At 48.8% G+C, this 12031-nt stretch overlaps 1 protein-coding gene across 1 annotated transcript in view; it reads left to right on the top strand.

Annotated features, from left to right (window-relative positions):
- The window catches only part of EIF3B (eukaryotic translation initiation factor 3 subunit B), a 202960-nt gene that overhangs the window by 168885 nt on the left and 22044 nt on the right, over positions 1-12031 (top strand). The gene's annotated exons all lie outside the window — the stretch shown is intronic.

The raw sequence follows: 12031 nt of genomic DNA, 5'->3' as shown, positions 1-12031 counted from the left end.
TCTTCCCCAAAACATAAACACAATTGGTACTTCTGCCACCTGTAAGTCCCTAGTAATCGGTACCCTGGGAGCTGAAGAGAGTTCCCTGAGACCCTCCTCACTAGGACCATGCCACTGCCCTTGCAGCTTACATGCCTGAGTGAGGTAGAAATCGGCAAAGTCAACATGGCACTCCACTTGGGTGCCATGCCAGCCATCACTGCCTTACGGTATAGGTAAGTCACCCCTCTAGCAGGCCTTACAGCACTAAGGGAGGGTGCACTATACCACAGGTGAGTGCATAGCTGCATGAGCTGATATGCCCCTACAAAATTAGGGTTCATTCCTTGATGTAAGTGCCAGTGAAGCATAGAGAGTACATCGGATGGGAACTAAACAACTCGAGTTCCACTACACCATGATGACTTCACTGAATACAGGAGTGTTTGGTACCAATCTACTCCTCTCAATAAATCTACTCTGATGCCAGTGTGAGATTTGCTGTTGTACTCTGATGGCACCTCTGAGGTGCCCCCTGAAAACCTACCTACCCTGGTGTGTTCTCTGACTGGCTGCTCACCAACTGCCACCACCAGACATGTTTCTGGACCCCTGGGTGGAGAGCCTCTGCTCTCTGGGACCAGAAACAATGCACATCCTGGGCAGAGGTGTCACACCTCCCCCAGGATGAGCCAGTGCTTGAAGGGGAGGCTTCGAAGGCCTGCCACCTTGGTAATGTGACCCCCAGCCTCTGCTTCTAGCAGCGGTTGGCAGCCCCAGGTTTACACCCCCACTCTGGTGAGAGAACCAGTAGGAGAACATAGAATAGGAGGTGTGCCCATCTCTACCAACTCCACACCTAACATGGGGGAGAGGAGCGGTGAAGCGCATCTTTCAGTCCCTGCCGTCTTGAAGATGGGAATACCCCTGTGAGAAAGTGCCCTCTTTCTTGCATGGTATGCCCTCACATTTTGCTGAATTGCTGATGTTCTTTGACTGAGTGTGCCCTGGGCTCCTGCTAATCAGGTACCCCAGGACCTATGTTCTCTCCCTAAAACTGCATTGAAGCCTAAACCCAATTGGAATCTGGCCACATGTCAGCCCCTGGTAAATGGTACCGCAGCTACCCAGGGCACTGACCAGAGAAGGCCTCTAAGCGCTGCAGCACTTATTGTGCCACCCTCAGAGGCCCTGTACCCTGACACTCACAAACTGCCTTTGCAGACTGAGTGCCATGGTGCAGAACAAAGTGAAGAGTCGACATGGCACACATCCCTGTGTGCCATGCCCACAAACCGCTGCCCTGGCATACATCAGTCACCCCTCTAGCTGGGTGCCCTATGCCAGTGGTGAGGGTACAGGTGCATGAGCCCTGTACCCCTACAGTGCCAAAATCCATTCCTGGGCACTGTAAGTGCAGTGCTGCCATTAAAGAGTATATGGTGCTGGGAGTTTGTCATTACGAACTCCACAGCACCATAATGGCTACACTGAAGACTGGGAAGTTTGGCATCAAAGTTCTCAGCACATTAAACCCACACTGATGCCAGTGTGGGATTTAATGTAAAATGCACAACAGAGGGCATCTTAGAGGTGCCCCCTGAAATTCGACCAACTCCTAGTGACCTGAGTGGCTGCTTGGGTTGCCACCACCAGACATGTTTCTGGACCCCTGGGTCGAGAGCTTGCTGCTCTCGGGGGCCTGAAACTATGCACATCCTGGGACGAGGATCCAAGCCTCCTCCCCAGGATGGGCAGGGTTCGCGAAGGAGAAGCTTCAAAGGCAAGCCGCCTTTGTGAGCCTCTCCAGACCATTTGTTGCTTTCAGCAACTGGTCCCCACTGCTTCTACCCCCCCCCCCCCCCCCCCCACTTTAGGCGGGAGAACCTGTGAGAAAAACAAGTGAGGAAGAGAGGTGTGCCCACCTCTGCCAACTCCAACCCTAAGGTGGGGGAGGCGAGGTGAAGCACAACCTTGAGTCCCCGCCATCTTGAGGATGGGGGGGGACCCAGCCAACCAGGGACAGCCTCCTGCCCCTCTCCCACTGGAGAGTGGCAGAATAGGGGGTGTACCCACCCCAGGGAAGGGACCTATTGGTCCCTGCCCTTTACCTACCTGTAACGCCCCTAAATTTAGTATTTAGGGGCTTCCTGAACCTTCCTTCCTTCCTGAGATCCAGCAACAACAAAAAAAGAAGATAAGGACGAAAAGCCGTGCAGAGCTAACAAGAGGACGACGCCCACTGACTTGGCCCCAGCCACACAGGCCTGTCTCCCCTCGAATCTGCTCCTGTGAAATCCCGGCATGTCCAGCAGCCAGCAACCTCACAAACCCCGAAGGACGGACCTGCCTGCCTTCACTTTCCAGATTGTTTCTCCTGTGAACACTGGACGTGTTTAAACTGCAGCTTCTGGTGCCAGCCCGGAACCTCAACCAGCCCACTCTGCACCCGCCGAACCCGGCCCAAGCTCAAGTGGAAAAACACCACAAGGAAGTCCCCCCGGCGATCCTGACCCAAGATCCGGCGACCCCTGACCAGCCTCAAGCCTCCTGACGACGCCTGCAGCCTCAATCCAGAGGACGTCCCCAGACACCCCTGCACCAGACGCCCCACGGCCTTGTGTGTCCAAACCAGCGGTGCCTAACCAGCCCTCAACATCCCAACTTACCCCTCAAAGTGGTGGTGGCTCCTGGATGATCCTTGTCCCCGAGCCTGCAGTGTTTTTTGTCCCGGAGAATCTCTATTGAAATCAACAGGGCAACCGACCTTATAACAGCACCTTGCAGGCGGCTGCCTTAGTGCCGCTGAGGGTGCACCTTTGGTGCTACTTTGGTCCCTAACTTGCCCTGAGCTAAACCCTAGGAGCTTTGCTCCCACCAACCCGTGGCCTGCTTGCCAGCAGCCACCAACCGGAGCCCCCCATCCTCCATAGGATAACATTGGGCCTCAACACTCTGCACCCGGCCGCCCTAGTGCTGCTGAGGCTACAACAGTGCATCACTGACCCTGGGAGACCCCCGAGTCTAACCCCGGAACCCCAAAGACCGAGTACTTACCTCGAAACCGATAACCCGTTTTTCCTCATAGGATAACATTGACACTTTTCATCCCAAAAAGTTTCCAAGTGTCGACTTTTGAAAACTAAGAATACTCTTTAAAAATTGCACTCATAACCAAAATGCATTTTCTCAACTGTTTTAAGGAAATGCCCCAGCTGAACTAGGTATCCTGCACTGAGTAGGAAAAGAGTAACGTAAAAGTAACTTACCTGTGAATTGAATTTCCTTCCATAGGATAACATTGGTGGTTCTCTGTGAAAAAGTTTCTAAGGTCAACGTATGAAATACAAGAATATTCTTTAAAAATCATACATCTAACTAAAACGCATTTTCTCAACTGTTTTCAGGAAATGTCCCAGTGCTGAATCTAGGATCCAGCACTGTTAGAAAAAGTAATCCGAAAAGTAACTAAACTGCAATTTATTGAAAAAGCCTATTCATTCCAATGTACTGTATTTGTTAAGTGTTGCATACTACTGCTCCCCTGTAAATCAAACAAAGTACCATTCCTATTGCATTTTCAAACAGTCCTATATCCAGTAACTAATAACTGAAAAGTATTTAATGCTTACCTGTACTAGACTTGCTTGGTTCAAAAAATAAACAATAATATATTTTTATACAAAAACAATTGACCTAGAGTTCAGTTTGTCAGTGTGTGAATTCATTTGCTGACTGAGTGGGTACATCAAATGCTTAACACTGTCCTCTGATACTGCCTTACTGCTCGACCAAGCTACCACTTTAGAGAGTAAGGTTCTATCTAATTTTAACCTCTGCCTACCTCTGGAGACCCTTGGACTCTATACACACTACCTCACTTTGGTGCAGTGTATATATAGAGCCAGTTTCTTACAACCCCTCCGATCTGGGCTAAGTCTATACCCTCTCCCACAGGAGGGTGGCATAATAGAGGGTGAAGTTACCCCAGGTAAGGTAGCAATTGGCCCTACCTGCTACTCCCCTAAAACACCCCTAAATTTAGTATTAAGGTGGCTCTCCCAGACCTAGAAGGTAGATCTGCAATCACCTAAGAAGAAAGAAAGCAAAAGACGCAGTTGATGGACGGAATGAAGAACAAATCAAAACATTCACGCTCAATCAAGAAATCTGGGTTAAATCCATCATTCTTTTGCTCACCATGCCACCCCAGTTTAGACCTGGCCATATGCAAATCTGTCTTGGCCCTGTGCTCACTTTGCCACTGGATTTAAGCTTGCCTGGCTGATGAGGGGTGTTACCCCTGAAATCGGTCCCAAGATGCTTGTTTCAGGTCCAGGAAAGACCTGGCTTAGCAGTTTGGGCTGGACTGTTCCCATGAGGCACTGGTTGAAGACTGATTTGCAGATAGCTGGGTCTCAACTGGGGTGGCAAGATAAGCTAAAGAACGACGATGGATTCAACCCAGATCTGTGACTTGGGGTGAGTGTCTGAAACATTTCAGCGCTCCATCCATCATCTCTTTTGGTTTGCGTTGTTCGCCCTAAGTTGGCAGGGTATGCCCAGACGTGGGTCCCTTGCTCACTTTGCCACTGGATTCAAGCTAGCCTGTCTGATGAGGGGTGTTACCCCGAAACCAGTCCCAGGATGCTCTTTTCCGGTCCAGTGAAGACCTGACTTAGCAGTTCGGGCTCCACTGTTCCTATGAGGCACAGGGTCAAGACTGATTTGCATATAGCTGGGTCTGAACTGGGGTGGCGAAGTGAGCTATAGAACGATGATGGATTCATCCCAGATCTGTGACTGGGGGTGAGTGTCTGAAAAGTTTCAGCGTTCCGTCCATCTCTTTGTGTATGCTGAGAAGATGGAAGACACCCCTGAAGAGAAGACTGAAGGCAGCGAACGCCTTGGCTCCAGCCCTTCCAGCCTTGACGGCCCTACTACCTGACTTGGAGACAGCGACATTTGAAAACCCTGGGAGGAGTGCTGCGTTCGAAAAAGACTCCAATCTCCTTAGTACAGCAGCCTTGTCCAGAGGAAACCTACTACAAGGACCCTCTCCTGCCCTCTCTGCACCGGACACCCACGGCCCGAATCTGGGTGGCTCTTCTGCCCATGAAGTCACCCAAGTAATCCAGACTCCGAATCCAGTGCTGGCCGACCACTCCTGACTTCCACAACGGTGCCTGCAGTGTGAACCTGAAGCCCCCTCCCCCACCCCCCCTGGCCGGCCCGGTTAGAAGAAATTTGACATCTAAAGGTGCCCCTGCACCGAGGCATCCAGGCTTTGAGGATCTTGACCAGCGCTTTGAGGATCTTGACCAGCGTTGCCTCTGTTACCCCAGCATCCCAACTTACCTGTGCTGTTGCTGGTGTTCTGCCTGCACCCTCCGGTTCGACAACTGCAGCCTGTTTTCCAAAGAAAGATTCTCCATTAAACAGCATTGGGCGTCTGACACTGAAATAGCACCCTGCACCTGACCGCCCCTTGTGCCGCTGGTGGTGTATGTTTGGTGTTGCTTTGTGGCTCATGTTTGGTGCTGCTTTGTGGCTCTCCCTGTGTTGGTCCTAACCCCCAAAGCCACCCCCCTGAAACAGATCCACTCACCTGCAAGCAGTATGGCTCCGGGCACCCCTAGTCTCCATTGAAACTCATTGGACCAAACTCCGACTTTGACCTCTGCACCTGGCCGGCCGCTTGGTGCTGCCGGTTTTGCAGATTTGGTTCTCACCTAACCCTTGCTCCTTTGCTGACCTATTGACCCGAAGACTGGATTTGTAAGTGTGATACTTGGCTGTTAAACCGCATTATTGTTTTCCTTATAGGATAACTTTGAACTGCTTTAAAAATTGTGTCCACTTTTGAAAGTGAAAAGTATTATTATTTAAAAACGTACTTACCTTATTGCAAAGATTTGGACTAAAAATACAAAGTATAATTTTCTAAAATTGGTGTTGATCTCCTTTTTGAGTCATGTGCCCATTATTGATCAATGTTGTGCAATAACTGTATTACACTCCTCTGTTAGGCCTAAGGCTGCTCGCCCAGACTACCACTAATAGAACACTTTTGGTTTTACATTGAGGCCTGTACACTTTTGGGTGACCCTTAAACTGTTCACGGGATATCCACCCAGTCAGCATACCATATATAGAGCCAGCTTCCTTTAACTTCTGTAAGTCCCTAGTAAATATTACCTCACGTACCTAGGGCATGGGTACCAAAGAGGGTCGCTAAGGGCTGCAGCATGTATTGTGCCACCATAAGGGGCTCCTCACCTAACCCATGTAGACTGGCACTGCAGCCTTCATGTCTTGGTGCTAACAAAATTAAAACATGACCTGTCACACAGATCTGTGTGCCTCGCCAGCAGACTCTGCATACAGTGTATGTAAGTCACCCCTACATCAGACCTTGCATCCCTAAGGCAGGGTGCGCAATACTGCATGTGTGGACATACCTGCATGAGAAGATATGCCCCTGCACTGGCCAGTTCAATCACTGCCAGTACAGGTGACAAGGGAAGCCATTTTTAAGTACTTGTGTTAGACTCTGCTGAAAAGTTTTCCAGCTACATGATGGCTTCACTAAAACCAAGGATGTTTGGTATCTAACATCTTGTATGAATAAGCCCACACTGATTCCAGTGATGGATTTATTGAACCCAGAGGGCACCTTAAATGTGCTGCCCAAAAACCTACCAACTATTAGTGTGCTGGCTGAGTGGTCCTAACCAGCCTGCCACCACAGAAGAGTTTCTGACCCCAGGGGTGAGGGCCAACGCTCTCAGAAGGTCAGGAACAAAGCCTGTTCCGGCAGAGTATTTTACACCACCTTGCAGCAGGATGACCTGTAAATTTGTATTCCAAGGCACGGGCTTTAAACAGCCTGCAGTCTGTGGTATGCGAATCTGGCTTCCCTCAGAGGGGTTTCCCAGATGTGGACTTCCCGATGCCGCCTGTAGCTTCTTTGTGTAGGCCCCCTCTACTGCCAGTCTCTCCGATGACAGAAACCCGATGCCTCAGGGCTCCTCTGCATCCGGCCGCCTGGACAGAGGAAAAGAGGTCTATAGGTGAGAGATCTGAGCTTCCCTCCGGGTTCAGCCAGACTGTCATCCTAGTCCAAACCTGCAGCCTCTTTGTGACCTATCATCATTGACTTCAATGGGGCACTCAGCGCTGTATTGCACTTCTGCACCCGGCTGCCCCAGTGCCGTCTGAGGTTGGTGCTGCCTTGGACCTTGCCCCATAGTTACCTTAAGTCCAGGAGATGATATTGTAGTTTGCTGTAAAGAACGTGTATGTAGTATTTGTTTTCCCTCCATAAGATAACCTTGCTGCCTCTTAAAAAAAAAAAAGCAAAGTATATCGACTTTTGAAGACAATAAATATATCTATTTCGTAACGTACTTACATTATCGGAATGATTTTGATGCCAAATATTATGGGAAGATGCATGTTATTTTTATAAATTGGTTTGGCTCTCCTTATTGAGTTGTGTGCATCATTTATTGACTGTGTGTGTATTGCAGATGTCGAACACTCCTCTCTGATAATACCAAGACTGCTCGACCACACCACCCACTGAGAGAGCACATTGGAATTGCTAGAGCAAGCCCCTGTCCACTTATTAGGGATATCTGGGCTCTTTGCACAGTATACCTCTTTTTGCTATACTATATAACGAGCCGGTTTCCTACAGTCGGAGCAGGCTTGCTCCTCACAGGCTAAACAACAGGCACAGCCCTCCTTGGTGAAATCATTGGTGCAGCAGGTGCATTACTTCTTGGTGCAACCTCTTTGTGCAGTCCAGGGATTTAGCAGGCACAGTCCTTCTGTTTTCTACCGATCCAGCGGTGATACAAGTTTTCTTGGCAGTGTTACCAATTTTATCTTTTGCACAAGCTTGTGGGAGAGGACTCCTCGCTGGCCAGTAAGGCTCCCCTCTGCCATCCCACCCCCTTGTGACTGGGAAGTGTGCATCTAACTCTCCTAGAATGTACAATTTGGCCCACTACCAACATGGCCAGAACCTTATTTCTCTGTGGGAGCCCCCTAGCCTACCAGAGGTGTGGCTAAGTGAGGACTACACTCCCCCTTTGGGATAACTCGTAATCTAATTAAAGTGCAGTCAGACTGGATGGCCAACAAAGGAAACTGGGCTGACATGGACTCAGTAACATCTATTCTTGCTGGGGTAAATAAACTTTGAAGTGTAATTAGCTCCCTTGCTCTCGCTCCCCCGCTAACCTGCTACAGAAGAGGAAAACTCCTCCCGGCAGATTACTCCTTTGTTATCAGTTCCTGAGAAAACTAATCATAAGAGAGGCCTGGCAGCTGTAAACAGCTGGGCCAATCAGAAAAGCTACTATTGGCCTTTAGGCAGCTTAGTTAAGTTAAGCTTCTAAAGCTACTGTTACAAAATAGTTATGTTAAATCCTGCTTTGGCAATATGTTGGATTTAATGTAACTATTAATTTGATACTTTGAAGCCCTCTTCTGGATAGTTTCATTAGGAAGTTATGCTTTATTAGAATTAATAAGTCACCCAGTGTTATCCAATAGAGAAATCGACTTTGGAGATTTTCCAATACCAGAGCAGTTTAGACATTGATTGCTATTTAGAACCATGCACCATATCCTACGGGCACTTAAGATATGTTTAGGGGGACTTGTAGGTAATAGAGAGGTTTGATCTTTCAAAAGGGTTGATTTGACAGGTCTAATTTGACATTGCTTCAACTGTCATGTATTCACTTGCCATTTTAGTGGTGGCTCAACTAGTGCTTGTGAGAAAGTGCCCTCTTTCTGCATGGTTGCCCCCACTTTTTGCTGAACTGCTCATGTACTTTGAGTGTGCCCTGGGCTCCTGCCAATCAGCTACCCAGTGCCTATGTTCTTTCCCTAAAACTGCATTGAAGACAAAACCCAATTGACACTCTCTGGCCACATGTCATCCCCTGGTGAATGGTACCACAGGTGCCTAGGGCACTGTGACCAAGGAAGGCCTCTAAGGGCTGCAGCACTTATTGCGCCACCCTTAGAGGGCCTGTACCTTTACACTTGCACACTGCCTTTGCAGGCTGCGAGTTTTGGTGCAGAACAAAGTGAAGTCGACATGACATACGTCCCAGTGTGCCATGCCTTCATCCCACTACCCTGGCATAGATCAGCCACCCCTCTAGCTGGGTGCACTATACCAGTGGTGAGGGTACAGGTGCATGAGCCCTGTACCCCTACTGTGTTTGAGCCAATTCTTAGACATTATAAGTGCAGTAATTCCATTAAGAGTATATGGTGCTGGGAGTTTGTCATTACGAACGCCACAGTATCGTAATGATTTTACTGAAAACTGAGAAGTTTGCTATCAAACTTCTCAGTACATTAAACCCACACTGAAGCAAGTGTGGGATTTAATGAAAAATGCTCACAGAGGACATCTTAGAGAAGCCCCCTGAAAAACCACCTAACACTAGTGTCCAAGCTGAGTGGCTTCTCACCAACTGCCATCACCAGACATGTTTCTGGACCCCTGGGTCGAGAGCCTGCTGCTCTCGGGGTCTGAAACAATGCACATCCCGGAACGAGGTGTCAAGCTTCCTCCCCCAGCATGGGCAGGGTCCACGAAGGGGAAGGTTTAAAGGCTTGCTGCCTTTGTGAGCTTCCCCAGGCCTGTTGCTGCTTTCAGGAAATGGCCCCCACCGGTTCTGACCCCTACTTTGGGCAGGAGAATTGTCGGGAAAACCAAGTAAGGAAGGTAGGTGTGCCCACCTTTGCCAACCCCACCCCTCAGGTGGGGGAGGCGAGGTGAAGCACAACTCAGTCCCCGCCATCTTGCTGATGGGGGAGACCCAGCCAACCAGAGTGAGGCATATGCCCCCTTCCCACTGGAGAGTGGCATAAAAGGGGGTGTTCTCACCCCAATGGTGGGACCCATTGGTCCCAACCTTTACTCCGCTGTAATGCCCCTAAATTTAGTATTTAGCTTAACCTCAAACCTTGCGTCCTCAGACAAGAAACGAGTACAAGAAGAATGACCGAACAGCCATGCCGAAGCTAAGAAGAGGACGACGCCCACGGACTTGGCCCCAGCCCTATCCTATCCCCACCTCGAACCTGCAGAAGCAAAACTCCGGTGTGTCCTGCAGCCAGCAACCTCAAGAACCCAGAGGACCTGCCCTGCCTTCCAAAGAAACACTGGATATGTTCATCCACAGACTCCAGCTCTGGCAAAATCCGCAAGTCTGCATCCGACACCCACAATTTGAGTTTGAGTGGCCAAACACCTGCGAGGAGGTCTCCCTGATGATCCTGCCCCGATATCCAGTGATCCCTGACCTGCCTCAAGCCTCCAGCTGACACCTGCAGCCTCAATCTAGAGCGCCCCCCCCAACCGCGACCAGGAGCTGGTAAGAAGATCCGACCCTAAAAGACACCCCTGCACCGGACGCCCCACGGCCTTGGGTGGCCCAACCGACCGTGTCCAGCCAACCCCCAGCATCCCAACTTACCTCTCCAAGTGGTGGTCGCTCCCAGAACACCTTCGTCCCAGAGCCTGCAGTGTGTTTGCAAACTGGAGAGTCCCCATTGAAAGTAACTAGGCACCCGACGCCAAAACCGCACCCTGCACTCGGCCACCCTAGTGCCGCTGAGGGTGTACCTTTGGTACTAACTTGAACCCCATTTGCCCTTAGCTAAAATCCCGGAGCTTTGCTCCCACTACCTTGTGGCCTACTCTTCGGCAGCCACCAACCGGAGGCCCTCTATCCCCCATTGGATAACAATGACCCTCAGCACCCTGCTGTCCTAGTGCCGCTGAGGGTGCTTTGAGAGTGCATCCTCAACCCTGGGATACCTCTGAGTATTTCCAACCTTTTATAACCAGCTCCCACAACAAAGTACTTACCTGTTAACCGATGACTCTATTTCCTCCCATAGGACAACATTAACGATTTCCTATGAAAAAAGTTTGTAGTTGGAAAATCTATAAAAGTCTACACGACTGTGTACAAATAACCAAAACGCATTTACTTACCTTTTTACAGGCAATGTCCCAGTGCAGTATCCAGTTATACTACATTGTGTAAGACAAGTAATCTGCAAAGTAATATACATGACCTGCTATTGAAAGTCATTAAACAGTATATGTACAATATTTCAAGTTATTGCATTTACAGTAATTCTACTGTAACCAAACCAAAGTATATATACAACTGCAATTCAAACCGTATTGTTACTGCAAAGTATAAATCACTTGCCTGTGCCAGGCTTGCTTGATTCTAAAAAATAAATAACGAAATATTTTTATACAAAGCAAATTGGTCTGAGTTCAGTCTTTGAGTGTGTGCAATCATTTGCTGATTGAGTGTGTACAACAAATGCTTAACACTACCCTCTGATAAAGCCTTACGGCTCCCCCACACTACCACAAATAGCGAGTAAGGTGCCATCTACTTTGACCTCTGCCTACCTTTGGGGTTCCACTGGACTCTGTGCACACTATACCTCATTTTGGTATAGTATATACTGAGCCAGCTTCCTACAGTGCTGCAGTCCAATAAAGGTACCCTAACTTGTAGTCCCTATGTAGTTTGAGTAGTATATAACGGGGACCTGCAGTCAGTTAACCTTTCCTATTGAGATAGCCTTTTACTTGCTATCTAGGCTGCAGACAGGCCTAGAGGCAAATATTTTCTTGCCATTTTCGAGGAGGAAGTAGTACTGCAGTCCACTAAAGGCACCTTAACCTACAGGCAGTAGGTATTCTGAGAACCCTAAACTAATGGACCTATATGTGAGTTTATCTTGCCGATCAGGGAGTAGCCTATTTGTACCCACTGGTAAACCCATTTAGGGGTCAGAGCACATATACTGCACCGGAGACATCAATGCCCCATTGTTCAAAGTCATTACACCAGCTGCTAAAGTCATCAAAAAATGGGTGCAAAAAATGAGTGAACCTGCAAAGAGCCATCCTCCTACACAAGCAGACACATTTATTATGATTATTGAGATTTATTTTATGATTCTTTTATTATGAGTTTAATTGTGA

The sequence above is a fragment of the Triturus cristatus genome, chromosome 10 (genome assembly GCF_964204655.1).
Source record: "Triturus cristatus chromosome 10, aTriCri1.1, whole genome shotgun sequence".
Lineage (NCBI taxonomy): Eukaryota > Metazoa > Chordata > Amphibia > Caudata > Salamandridae > Triturus > Triturus cristatus.
Note: the sequence above shows the minus strand (reverse complement) of the source record. Positions and strands in the feature narration are given on the sequence as shown.